The sequence below is a fragment of the Ranitomeya variabilis genome, chromosome 1 (genome assembly GCF_051348905.1).
Source record: "Ranitomeya variabilis isolate aRanVar5 chromosome 1, aRanVar5.hap1, whole genome shotgun sequence".
NCBI classification, from domain to species: domain Eukaryota; kingdom Metazoa; phylum Chordata; class Amphibia; order Anura; family Dendrobatidae; genus Ranitomeya; species Ranitomeya variabilis.
This window is the reverse complement of record NC_135232.1, coordinates 356,295,406-356,308,824: the sequence shown is the minus strand read 5'-3', so window position 1 is coordinate 356,308,824 and position 13,419 is coordinate 356,295,406. Positions and strand designations below refer to the sequence as shown.

The window sequence follows — 13,419 nt, the reverse complement described above, 5'->3', positions numbered from 1 at the left end:
GAATTCAGGAATCTCAGAGGGAATAGATGATGAAATGGAAACCAAAGGTACGTCCCCATGAGTTCCTTTACATCCCCAGCTTAACACAGACATAGCTCTCCAGTCGAGGACTGGGTTATGAGATTGCAGCCATGGCAATCCCAGCACCAAAAGATCATGTAGATTATACAGCACCAGAAAGCGAATAACCTCCTGGTGATCCGGATTAACACGCATAGTCACTTGTGTCCAGTATTGTGGTTTATTACTAGCCAATGGGGTGGAGTCAATCCCTTTCAGAGGTATCGGAGCCTCCAATGGCTCCAAATCATACCCACAGCGTTTGGCAAAGGACCAATCCATAAGACTCAAAGCAGCGCCAGAGTCGACATAGGCGTCCGCGGTAATAGATGACAAAGAACAAATCAGGGTCACAGATAGAATAAACTTAGACTGTAAAGTGCTAATTGAAACAGACTTGTCAGGCTTCTTAGTACGCTTAAAGCATGCTGATATAACATGAGTAGAATCACCACAATAGAAGCACAACCCATTTTTTCGTCTAAAATTCTGCCGCTCGCTTCTGGACAGAATTCTATCACATTGCATATTTTCTGGCGTTTTCTCAGTAGACACCGCCAAATGGTGCACAGGTTTGCGCTCCCGCAGACGCCTATCGATCTGAATAGCCATCGTCATGGACTCATTCAGACTCGCAGGCACAGGGAACCCCACCATAACATCCTTAATGGCATCAGAGAGACCTTCTCTGAAAATCGCCGCCAGGGCGCACTCATTCCACTGAGTAAGCACAGACCATTTGCGGAATTTTTGGCAGTATATTTCAGCTTCATCTTGCCCCTGAGACAAGGACATCAAGGCCTTTTCCGCCTGAAGCTCTAAATGAGGTTCCTCATAAAGCAACCCCAAGGCCAGAAAAAACGCATCCACATTGAGCAACGCAGGATCCCCTGGTGCCAATGCAAAAGCCCAGTCCTGAGGGTCGCCCCGGAGCAAGGAAATTACAATCCTGACCTGCTGTGCAGGGTCTCCGGCAGAGCGAGACTTCAGGGACAAAAACAATTTGCAATTATTTTTAAAATTTTGAAAGTGAGATCTATTCCCCGAGAAGAATTCAGGCAAAGGAATTCTAGGCTCAGACATAGGTGCATGAACAACAAAATCTTGCAAATTTTGTACCTTTGTGGCGAGATTATTCAAACCTGTAGCTACACTCTGAAGATCCATTTGAAACAGGTGAACACAGAGCCATTCAAGGATTAGAAGGAGAGAAAGAGAGGAAGGCTGCAGTATAGGCAGACTAGCAAGTGATTCAATTAAGAGCACACTCAGAACTAGAGGGAAAAAAAAAAAAAAAAATTGTAGCAGACTTCTTTTTTCTCTCCTTTCTCAGCCAGAAATTTAACCCTTTTTTGGGCCGGTCAAACTGTCATGATTCTCAATGGCGAGAGAACATAGCCCAGCATATATGAGAACTAGCTCTTGGAAGATGGAAACTATACTGACCATGAACTAAACCTGCCGCACAACTAGAAGTGGCCGGGTAGCATGCCTACGTTTTTTATCCCTAGATGCCCAGCGCCAGCCGGAGAACTACCTAATCCTAGCAGAGGAAAAGACAGTCCTGGCTCACCTCTAGAGAAATTTTCCCAAAAGGCAGACAGAGGCCCCCACATATATTGGCGGTGATTTTAGATGAAATGACAAACGTAGTATGAAAATAGGTTTAGCAAAATCGAGGTCCGCTTACTAGATAGCATGAAGACAGAAAGGGCACTTTCATGGTCAGCAGAAAACCCTATCAAAACACCATCCAGAAATTACTTTAAGACTCTAGCATTAACTCATAACACCAGAGTGGCAATTTCTGCTCACAAGAGCTTTCCAGACACAGTAACGAAACAGCAGCTGTGAACAGGAACAAAATGCAAAAACACACAAGGACAAAAGTCCAACTTAGCTAGGAGTTGTCTAGTAGCAGGAACATGCACAGAAGGCTTCTGATTACATTGTTGACCGGCATGAAACTGACAGAGGAGCAAGGTTATATAGCGACTCCCACATCCTGATAGGAGCAGGTGAACAGAGGGGATGATGCACACAAGTACAATTCCACAAGTGGCCACCGGGGGAGCCCAGAATCCAATTTCACAACAGTTGAGTCTGAAGAGCTGTTCACAAATTCTATGCCATGGTCATCAGAAGTGTACTCAAAAGCTTCACAGATTCAAGAGGAGGAAATCTGCACCAATGCCCAAAATTTTTAGCTTGGATCCGGGGCAGGATGAAATAGGGTCCGAGCAGCTTCCTGAACCTCATCATCAGACATTAAACCCCGGTGATCCTGATGAGACTCAGATATCTGAGGTTCATGCGGGCTGTACTGTGCTGTCAGGGCAGGAAGAGGAGGGTGACTCGAAGGGTGAGGAATGTGATAACATAGAGGATGGTGATGATGAGGTGTTAGGTCCCAGTTGGCGTGAACATAGAGGCACACAGCTGAATAGGTCATCTGAGGAGGAAGACGAGGAGGTTATGTTACGCCGTACATTGCAGACACGCATGTGCTGCTTCTTCCTCCTCCTCTGTTACCGTGCCAACAATTGAGATGCAGGTCTTCGAAAGCAGAACCTCGGGTTCTGTCCAGTCACACTGACTGAGAGCCCACCGTCAGCTGTAACGGAAGCTGACATGCCTGCTGTTTTTGACCAATCTCAGAGAACGAGCACACCACAACTTTCTCAATCCACCATAACACCTTCGCTTGCACCACTCTCACAGTCCAGCAGTTTGTCCGGTTCACCGTACTCCTCGCTCTCTCAGCACTGCAGTCAGCCCACGGTACCACAGCTGTGGTAATATAAAAGATTGTTTCCTCCTATGCATGACAAAGCTAAGAGGTTGAACTCCACCAGCTCCAATTTGTTGTCCACCAAAATGCTGCCTTTCCGCCTGCTAGATACAGATGCTTTCCGAAAACTGATGGCCTTCACAGTCCCCCAGTACCAATTGCCCAGTCATCATTAATTTTCTAAGAAAGCTACGCCTGCGCTACACCAGCATGTCGCAGACAACATCATCCTTTCCATGACTAAATCTATGCCTGCCAGGTTGCATTTCACCACAGACACTTGGACAATTAAGCATCACCAAGGGCATTACATCTCACTGACTGGGCATTGGGTAACTCTGGTGGTTGTGTGGGCAGGCACTGCTCCACAAGTCTTGGAATCCCAAGGCTTACAGGGCAAATCTCTACAGTTAACACTTCCTTCACTGCTTCTGCCACCTCCTCTATCTCCATTTGCACCCTCAACCTTTGCCTTAATGAGGCACACGTTCCAACAGTGAAGAGCAAATCCCCACCACCTCCTTACTGCGCAGCCAGTGCACACCACATTCAGGAAGTGTTAAAATTGATATGCCTTGGAGACAGCAGTCATACAGCTGAAGAGTTGTGGACAGCTCTCCAGACTGAGTTTGATCAATGGTTGTCTCCGCTGAACCTGCATCCAGGAAAGACCATGCCTGATAATGATGCAAACCTGTTGGTGGCCCTACAGCAAGGCAAGCTCACACACGTGCCTTGCATGGCTCATGTCCTCACCCGGTGGTACAGAGTTTTCTCCGCCACTATCCTGACCTGGGTGAGCTGCTACAGTGAGCACGGAAGCTGTGTGCTCATTTCCGTCATTCTCACCCCTCAGGTCATGGACTTGAATCGATGCAGAGGTCTTTGTCCATGCCAGTTAACAGGTTGATGTGTAATGTGCTAACATGGTGGAATTTCACTCTGCACATGTTGCAGCGACTGTGGCAGCAGCAACGAGCCTTGATGCAGTATGTCATGTCATATAGCCTGGGCCAACGCAGTACCGACGTGGCGCATATCACGTTTACAGAGTGGGCACAGATTAAGGACCTCTGCACCCTTCTGCACATTTTCGAAGTGGCTACTAAGATGGTTAGCACTGACAATGCCATTATCAGCTTCACTATTCCGGTCATCTATATGCTGGAGCAGACTTTAAATAGCCTGCAGGAGAAGGTGGTGGTCCCAGAAGAAGAGGAAGCATAGGAGGATGCGGAAGGGATAACATTGTCTCTAAGTTTCAGACTGTCATCACACAGGCGAGTGCAAAGGGAGGGTGGATTACTGCAATCAAGGGGGGCTGGTGATAACAGAAAAACTGATAGTGAAGGTGCAAGATTCTTGGAACAAATGGAGGAAGAAGAGGTAATGGGCGGCCGATCAACTGTCAGATGAAGAGGATAATCCTCCCCTCTCTATTGTTCATGGTTGGCGGGAGGGAACGGAGGAAACAAACATCAGTGTTACCCAGCCACCAACACAGCATGGGCTTGAACCTCATGGTAGAGCCCAACATATGAGTGCCTTCTTGCTGCACTATCTGCAACGTGATCCCCGTATAGTTATGATTAGAAATAGTGCTGACTACTGGGTTGCTATATAGATAGATCTATATTATAAAACCAACTTTTGCTAGATGCTTCCCACCACGCTTTTACACAACTTTAACTTTAAGTGAGCTTTTCCCCAAGACACCATTGAAGCACACAGTTCATATTGCAGCTCTAGATTTCCAACCTCCGGCATGTCAGTTTGTCAATGCCTAAACATTAGCAGCAGCAGCAATAGTGTAAGTGGAAGAAGCAATTTCTGTGAGTCCCTTGACAATTTTTTTTCGACCAGCTCGTGCACCAGCACAACAGTGTCCTAGTCTTACATGTGGTGAACGAATAGAGAGGATGGTGCAGGAGTACCAAGAACAGAATATCAATGTAATCAGGGCGGGTTTGATCCCTTTCACATTTTGGTCTTCCAAAATGGATGAGTGGCCTGAGCTCACCTCACATGCCTTGGAGGTTTTATCGTGCCCAGCAGCCAGCGTTCTCTCAGAACGTGTCTTCAGCGCTGCTGGTGGTATCCTGACCGATAATTGCAGGCGGCTGTACCCTGAAAGTGTTAGGGTACTGTCACACAGTACCATTTTGATCGCTACGACGGTACGATTCGTGACGTTCTAGCGATATCGTTACGATATCGCAGTGTCTGACACGCAGCAGCGATCAGGGATCCTGCTGAGAATCGTACGTCGTAGCAGATCGTGTGGAACTTTCTTTCGTCGCTTGATCACCCGCTGACATCGCTGGATCATTGTGTGTGACAGCGATCCAGCGATGTGTTCGCTTGTAACCAGGATAAACATCGGGTAACTAAGCGCAGGGCCGCGCTTAGTAACCCGATGTTTACCGTGGTTACCAGCGTAAAAGTAAAAAAACAAACAGTACATACTTACATTCCAGTGTCTGTCCTCCAGCGTCTCAGCTTCTCTCCACTGTGTGAGCGTCTGCCAGCCGGAAAGCGAGCACAGCGGTGACGTCTGACGTCACCGCTGTGCTTTCCGGCTATGGCGCTTACACAGTGGAGAGAAGCAGAACGCCGGGGACAGACACCAGAATGTAAGTATGTACTGTTTGTTTCTTTTACGTTTACGCTGGTAACCACGGTAAACATCGGGTTACTAAGCGCGGCCCTGCGCTTAGTTACCCGATGTTTACCCTGGTTACCGGGGACTTCGGCATCGCTCCAGCGCCGTGATTGCAACGTGTGACCGCAGTCTACGACGCTGGAGCGATAATCATACGATCGCTGCGACGTCACGGATCGTGCCGTCGTAGCGATCAAAATGGTACTGTGTGACAGTACCCTTAGCCACCTAACTTTCATCAAGATGAACAAGTCATGGATCTACAAGGACTTTTGCACCCCAATCGCAATCTGTACAGACTAGGCGATATTGCTTTATTATGCAGCATTAATGTTGCGTAACTGCACTCTGTGATATCTTTAGTGTTGCTTATGTGCCTGCTGTGGCTGCTGCTGATGCTGCTGCAGATGTTAACACAAATTTGTGGAAATGTGAACAGTCATGGTTGGTCTACATCTGCTTGGTTGGCTGTCGTGGAAGACGTGTCGGTCCCAATTATACTATTTCTACTCTCGTGAAATTTATGCCACTTCAGTGTTTCAGACCCTCATTTGTTTAAATGTGAACACCCCTGGTTGAGTGTCTAGTGTAGTGGAAGATCTGTTGGTCCATATTATCTTATCTACACTGTGGTGAAATTGATGCCACTTTGTTGGTGTCTACCACTAATTTTTGTAAATGTGTAGACTCCTGATTGGGTCTCCTTCGTGCGAGTTACTTGTAACAATAGACCTCCGAGATCGTCAGGCCTCCACTTCCTTGGAGTCAACTACCCATGTTACTAACCTTAGATTTTTTTGACAATAGTAGTCTACGAAATTTATATGATATTTATACCACCTGAATGTGCCTGAGCATGAAAGCATGTTGAGCTGTTGTATATGGTATCAGGGCTCCCAGCACAGGAGGCCTACACCGATCCCTGACCCACCTCGTCTAAGGCTACTTTCACACTAGCGTCGTACAACGCACAATGAATTGCGTCATTGCGACGTACTGACACAAGCAGTGAAAGCGCCGCACAATGGGGGCAGCGGATGCTGTTTTTCAACGCATCCGCTGCCCCATTGTGATGTGCGGGGAGGTGGGGCGGAGTTACGGCTGCGCATGCGCGGTCGGAAAAGACGGTCTCGACGCACCAAAAAACGTTACATGCAACGGACCGACGCAACACGATGGAACTGTCGCACGACGGTTGCGACGTGTGGCAATGCATTGCACTGCGTCGCTAATGCAAGTCTATGGAGAAAAAACGCATCCTGCAAGCACTTTTGCAGGATGCGTTTTTTCTACAAAACGACGCATAGCGACGTGCAGTGCACGACGCTAGTGTGAAAGTAGCCTTACTGTGACATTCAATTTAAAGCTGTAAATGCTGTCCCAGACCCCGATATCTCATGCCTGGCTGATTGCTGCAGTGCCATGCTACAATTTGTACTGTGGGAGAATTGAGACCGCTTTCCTGGTGTCTGTCTCTCATTTGATGTTTTTTGGCAGCATTTGGGCCCGTTATATGGTGTTGTGCATGCGTTTGTTTTTTCCTCCCATTGACATGAATGGCGCTTGGCTATGTTCAGAGAATATTCGATTAATAAATTGGCGAATATTGCAAATTCGGTGATTGTAATCCGAACCGAACATTGAAATATTCGCTCATCTGTAATCAAAATTCTGCACGTCTACTTTTGGAAGAATAGGTCAGACTAAAAACACATCTCCATGGGTATAAGGAGCTATATATAAGGGGCCAAAATGCTCCAATACATTCAAGAATACCTATACAGAAATGTGCTACACTCAAAATCAATACAAAATATTTTCTTTTCTTTTTTTGAATCAGATATTTTTATTAAACAGTAAGGGTAATACATGGAAATTACATTACTGTAAACAGTACGCATATATATTTTACTTTTCAAGAAATTTTTAAAACCCCAAACCAAACTCCCACCTCCCCTCCCCACCAACCTTTAGAGACCTGACAAAAAACCGCCCCAGTTTGCTACATCGTACATAGTTATACAAGAAAAGGAAGATGACTCTTCGATACTGCTCTCAAGAGGGCAGAAAACCCAAGAACAGAAACAGAGTCACTTAAATCACGTTGACTCGAGCCACGGATTCCACAACCTGCTAAAGAGGTCCATCTTATTTCTCTTAAGGTAGATACTCCTCTCCAAAGCGATAATGTGATCCACTTGCGTCATAAAGTCTCTTCTTGTTGGTGGCTCTTCCCTGATCCAGAACTTGGCAATCAACTTTCGTGCAACAAACAGCAATCTAGCACTAACCATTTTGTACATATTATCAGTTACAATCTCCTCTACGTAACCCAAAACACATACCAAAGGGTCCCGTGGCATAGAGCAATTATATGTCAATCCCACTTTATTCAGTACCACAATCCAAAAAGAGGACAGCCTGGGGCATTGCCACATCATATGGAGGATGCCCGCCTCGGATTGAGAGCACCTAGGGCATTCTGAATTAGGTCTCAGACCGGCTTTGAATAACATGTCCGGAGTTCTGTAAGCCCTATGGATAACAAATAGTTGTGACAACCTCCCAGGCTCGCTCATCGAGATCTTGGGCACGTACTCCAATATTGAGTCCCAACGATCGTTGTCAATCACCCCCAGGTCAGCTTCCCATTTCGCCCCTAATAGGGTGCCCCTCTAAGAAAGAAAATAGAAGAAATTCGTATATTCCCGAGATCACCCCCTTTGTGCCTCCCCCCATAAGAATAAAGTCCAGCATGAGATCAACCTGAATCTCCACAGGCCCTCTCTTACACTGTGCTTGGTATGCATGGGAAATGTGGCTATACTGATACATCTCAGAGTTTGGCAGTAGAAACTCTTCCTGCAATGCCTCGAAGTTCCTAATCCTACCCTGATGTAATATTTGGCTCATCCGAGAGATGCCTGCCTCCCTCCAGACATGAAATCCCGCCATCTGTCTGAACTCTTGTAAGAAATAATTATTCCAAATAGGTGAGAACCTAGTGAGTGCACTCACTCCCCTAATTACCTTTACTGTGTCCCAAACCTTGTGAATAAGCCTAATAGTGCAAAATTTAGAGCCCATCTCACGGAAATGTCCACCCTCCAGGCCATCGATCAATACCTTCGACCCAATCAGTGTCCTCAGGCTACAGGGTATCCGCTCCCCACCCGAATCCACACCCCATCCCCTAAAGTGCTGACACTGTGCCACCCCACCCTCCGTCTTTGGCCTTTGTAGAATTTCCTGTTTAGGATCTGATCCTCCGAAATCTGCTCCGTGATATCTATACAGGAGAGTTATGTAACACATAAAGAAGTTGCGGCATCACAATCATCTTTATAAGATTTACCCTACCGATTACTGATAAATGTAACTTTTTCCATGCCTGAACTTTAGTGCGTATTTTTCGCAAAAGTGGTGCCAAGTTCAGCTCCTCGAAACCAGTCAAAGGGAGAGCAATCTGGATCCCAAGATATTTAAATTTATCAACTGACCGCAACCTTGTAGAAGAGTCCCACATCTCGCTATCTCCATATTCCCCATCAATCAACATCATGTTGGATTTGTCCCAATTGATTCTTAGGCCCGAATAACTCCCAAATTCCTCAATGATGGCCTCCGCCCCAACCAGGGTCCCCTCAGAGTCCTCCAAGAAGAGCAAAATATCATCAGCGTATAACGCTACTTTTTCTTCTAAGTTCCCGTACATGAAACCTCTCACCTCCCGGGATCCTCTAATTTTTGCAGCGAGGGGCTCCACCGCCAAGGTGAAGAGCAGTGGGGACAAAGGGCAGCCCTGTCTAGTGCCCCTAGACAAAGCAAAGGTCTCAGAAAAAGCATTATTCACTCTAATTTTGGCCACTGGAGAGGAGCACAGCAGCCGCACCCATGAAATGAATTTAGGTCCAAACCCCAATCGTTCCAGCACCGACCACAGGTAGCTCCACTCCATGCAATCAAAAGCCTTGTGGGCATCCAAGGAAACCACAACCCGTTTGCCGACATTGTCAGAAGGAATTTGTAAATTTAAAAACAACCTTCTCAGGTTGAGTGCCGTTGATTTGTTGGGCATAAAGCCTGATTGATCAGGGTGAACCAGTTTGTCAATCACCCTAGTCAACCTATTTGCCAAGGCTTTTGCCAAAATCTTTATGTCGGCCGTCAGCAGTGAGATTGGTCTATAGGATTCTGGTAGCTGTAGGTCCTTGTCGGCTTTAGGGATAACCACCACAACAGCCTCTCTCATTGACAAAGGTAGCTCCCCTCTTTCCAACGAACTACTGTACACCCCTACCAGTTTGGCCAACAGAGTATCTTTCAAAATCTTATAGATATCAGCTGGAATACCGTCCGCCCCTGGAGCCTTACCCCCAGCTACGCCCGCTAAAGCAGCCCCCAATTCTTCCTCCCCTATCGGCTCCTCCAACGACTCACATTCCTCTCTACTCATCCTAGGCAGATCAATCCCCTCCAAGTACCTAGTCATATCCTCAGACCCCCTCCCCACGCTAGAAGTATATAATTTACCATAGAATTTTCTAAACACTTCCAGAATTTGCTCCCCCGAGTAACCAACGTCCCCTCCTCAGTTCTTATGGAGTAGACATGCAAGGAGCCTCTCTGTGCAGATGCCACTACAGAAAGTAAGTGTCCCACCTTCTCCCCTTCTGAATAGAAAGTTTATTTTTGAAAAGCCCGTGACCTCTCCGCTTTTCTCAAATATAAGTGGTTAACCTCCTGCTGAGCTACCCTCATACGGCTCTGAGACTCCTTAGTGCGATGGGCCCCCAATGCCGCCTCAGCTGCCTTTAGTTCTTCCAAGACAGCTTGATCCTGTGCTCTAGTCCTTGTCTTATGTCTTGAGATGTCCCGAAACAGAATACCCCTTAAATACGCCTTCATAGTGTCCCATACTACTTGGCTTTCTGCACTACCTTCATTAATCTTAAAAAACTCCTCTATCTCTGTTCCCACCCTTTCCATATCCAGAAGTTGTATCCAGGAGGGGTGAAATTTCCAACCCATCTTCCCCGATCCAACCTGACCTGATAACTTCAGAGAGACCAGAACTGGGCTATGATCTGATAAAATCCTAGGACTATATTCCACCCCACTTAACAGTTCGTTCATCCCATCATTACCCAAGGCGACATCGATTCGTGACATAGAGCCATACGTAGTCGAGTAGCAGGAGCAAGAATATGTATTAACATTGCGAACCCTCCATAAGTCAATCCAACCTATTTCTCTAAGATAATTTCCAAAAGGAGTGTCATTACCGCCCCTGCTGTTGTGAAATTGGATTCTGGGCTCCCCCTGTGGCCACTTGTGGAATTTAACTTGTGTGCATCATCCCCTCTGTTCACCTGCTCCTATCAGGATGTGGGAGTCGCTATATAACCTTGCTCCTCTGTCAGTTTCATGCCGGTCAACAATGTAATCAGTAGCCTTTCTGTGCATGTTCCTGCTACTAGACAACTCCCAGCTAAGTTGGACTTTTGTCCTTGTGTGTTTTTGCATTTTGTTCCTGTTCACAGCTGCTGTTTCGTTACTGTGTCTGGAAAGCTCTTGTGAGCGGAAATTGCCACTCTGGTGTTATGAGTTAATGCTAGAGTCTTAAAGTAATTTCTGGATGGTGTTTTGATAGGGTTTTCTGCTGACCATGAAAGTGCCCTTTCTGTCTTCATGCTATCTAGTAAGCGGACCTCGATTTTGCTAAACCTATTTTCATACTACGTTTGTCATTTCATCTTAAATCACCGCCAATATATGTGGGGGCCTCTGTCTGCCTTTTGGGAAAATTTCTCTAGAGGTGAGCCAGGACTGTCTTTTCCTCTGCTAGGATTAGGTAGTTCTCCGGCTGGCGCTGGGCATCTAGGGATAAAAAAACGTAGGCATGCTACCCGGCCACTTCTAGTTGTGCGGCAGGTTTAGTTCATGGTCAGTATAGTTTCCATCTTCCAAGAGCTAGTTCTCATATATGCTGGGCTATGTTCTCTCGCCATTGAGAATCATGACAGTTTGACCGGACCAAAAAAGGGTTAAATTACTGGCTGAGAAAGGAGAGAAAAAAGAAGTCTGCTACAATTTTTTTTTTTTTTTTTTCCCTCTAGTTCTGAGTGTGCTCTTAATTGAATCACTTGCTAGTCTGCCTATACTGCAGCCTTCCTCTCTTCCTCTCCTTCTAATCCTTGAATGGCTCTGTGTTCACCTGTTTCAAATGGATCTTCAGAGTGTAGCTACAGGTTTGAATAATCTCGCCACAAAGGTACAAAATTTGCAAGATTTTGTTGTTCATGCACCTATGTCTGAGCCTAGAATTCTTTTGCCTGAATTCTTCTCGGGGAATAGATCTCACTTTCAAAATTTTAAAAATAATTGCAAATTGTTTTTGTCCCTGAAGTCTCGCTCTGCCGGAGACCCTGCACATCAGGTCAGGATTGTAATTTCCTTGCTCCGGGGCGACCCTCAAGACTGGGCTTTTGCATTGGCACCAGGGGATCCTGCGTTGCTCAATGTGGATGCGTTTTTTCTGGCCTTGGGGTTGCTTTATGAGGAACCTCATTTAGAGCTTCAGGCGGAAAAGGCCTTGATGTCCTTGTCTCAGGGGCAAGATGAAGCTGAAATATACTGCAAAAAATTCCGCAAATGGTCTGTGCTTACTCAGTGGAATGAGTGCGCCCTGGCGGCGATTTTCAGAGAAGGTCTCTCTGATGCCATTAAGGATGTTATGGTGGGGTTCCCTGTGCCTGCGAGTCTGAATGAGTCCATGACGATGGCTATTCAGATCGATAGGCGTCTGCGGGAGCGCAAACCTGTGCACCATTTGGCGGTGTCTACTGAGAAAACGCCAGAAAATATGCAATGTGATAGAATTCTGTCCAGAAGCGAGTGGCAGAATTTTAGATGAAAAAATGGGTTGTGCTTCTATTGTGGTGATTCTACTCATGTTATATCAGCATGCTTTAAGCGTACTAAGAAGCCTGACAAGTCTGTTTCAATTAGCACTTTACAGTCTAAGTTTATTCTATCTGTGACCCTGATTTGTTCTTTGTCATCTATTACCGCGGACGCCTATGTCGACTCTGGCGCTGCTTTGAGTCTTATGGATTGGTCCTTTGCCAAACGCTGTGGGTATGATTTGGAGCCATTGGAGGCTCCGATACCTCTGAAAGGGATTGACTCCACCCCATTGGCTAGTAATAAACCACAATACTGGACACAAGTGACTATGCGTGTTAATCCGGATCACCAGGAGGTTATTCGCTTTCTGGTGCTGTATAATCTACATGATGTTTTGGTGCTGGGATTGCCATGGCTGCAATCTCATAACCCAGTCCTCGACTGGAGAGCTATGTCTGTGTTAAGCTGGGGATGTAAAGGAACTCATGGGGACGTACCTTTGGTTTCCATTTCATCATCTATTCCCTCTGAGATTCCTGAATTCTTGTCTGACTTTCGTGACGTTTTTGAAGAACCCAAGGTTGGTTCACTACCTCCGCACCGGGAGTGCGATTGTGCCATAGACTTGATCCCGGGTAGTAAATACCCTAAGGGTCGTTTATTTAATCTGTCTGTGCCTGAACACGCTGCTATGCGAGAATATATAAAGGAGTCCTTGGAAAAGGGACATATTCGTCCTTCGTCATCTCCCTTAGGAGCCGGTTTTTTCTTTGTGTCTAAGAAAGACGGCTCTTTGAGGCCGTGTATTGATTATCGACTTTTGAATAAAATCACTGTTAAATATCAATATCCGTTACCACTGCTTACTGATTTGTTTGCTCGTATAAAGGGGGCCAAGTGGTTCTCTAAGATTGATCTCCGTGGGGCGTATAATTTGGTGCGAATCAAGCAAGGGGATGAGTGGAAAACCGCATTTAATACGCCCGAGGTCCATTTT

At 46.2% G+C, this 13,419-nt stretch overlaps 1 long non-coding RNA gene across 1 annotated transcript in view; it reads left to right on the top strand.

Moving 5' to 3' along the window:
* LOC143794018 (uncharacterized) overlaps nt 1-13,419 on the top strand; it is a 443,398-nt gene that overhangs the window by 214,191 nt on the left and 215,788 nt on the right. The window lies entirely within an intron of this gene.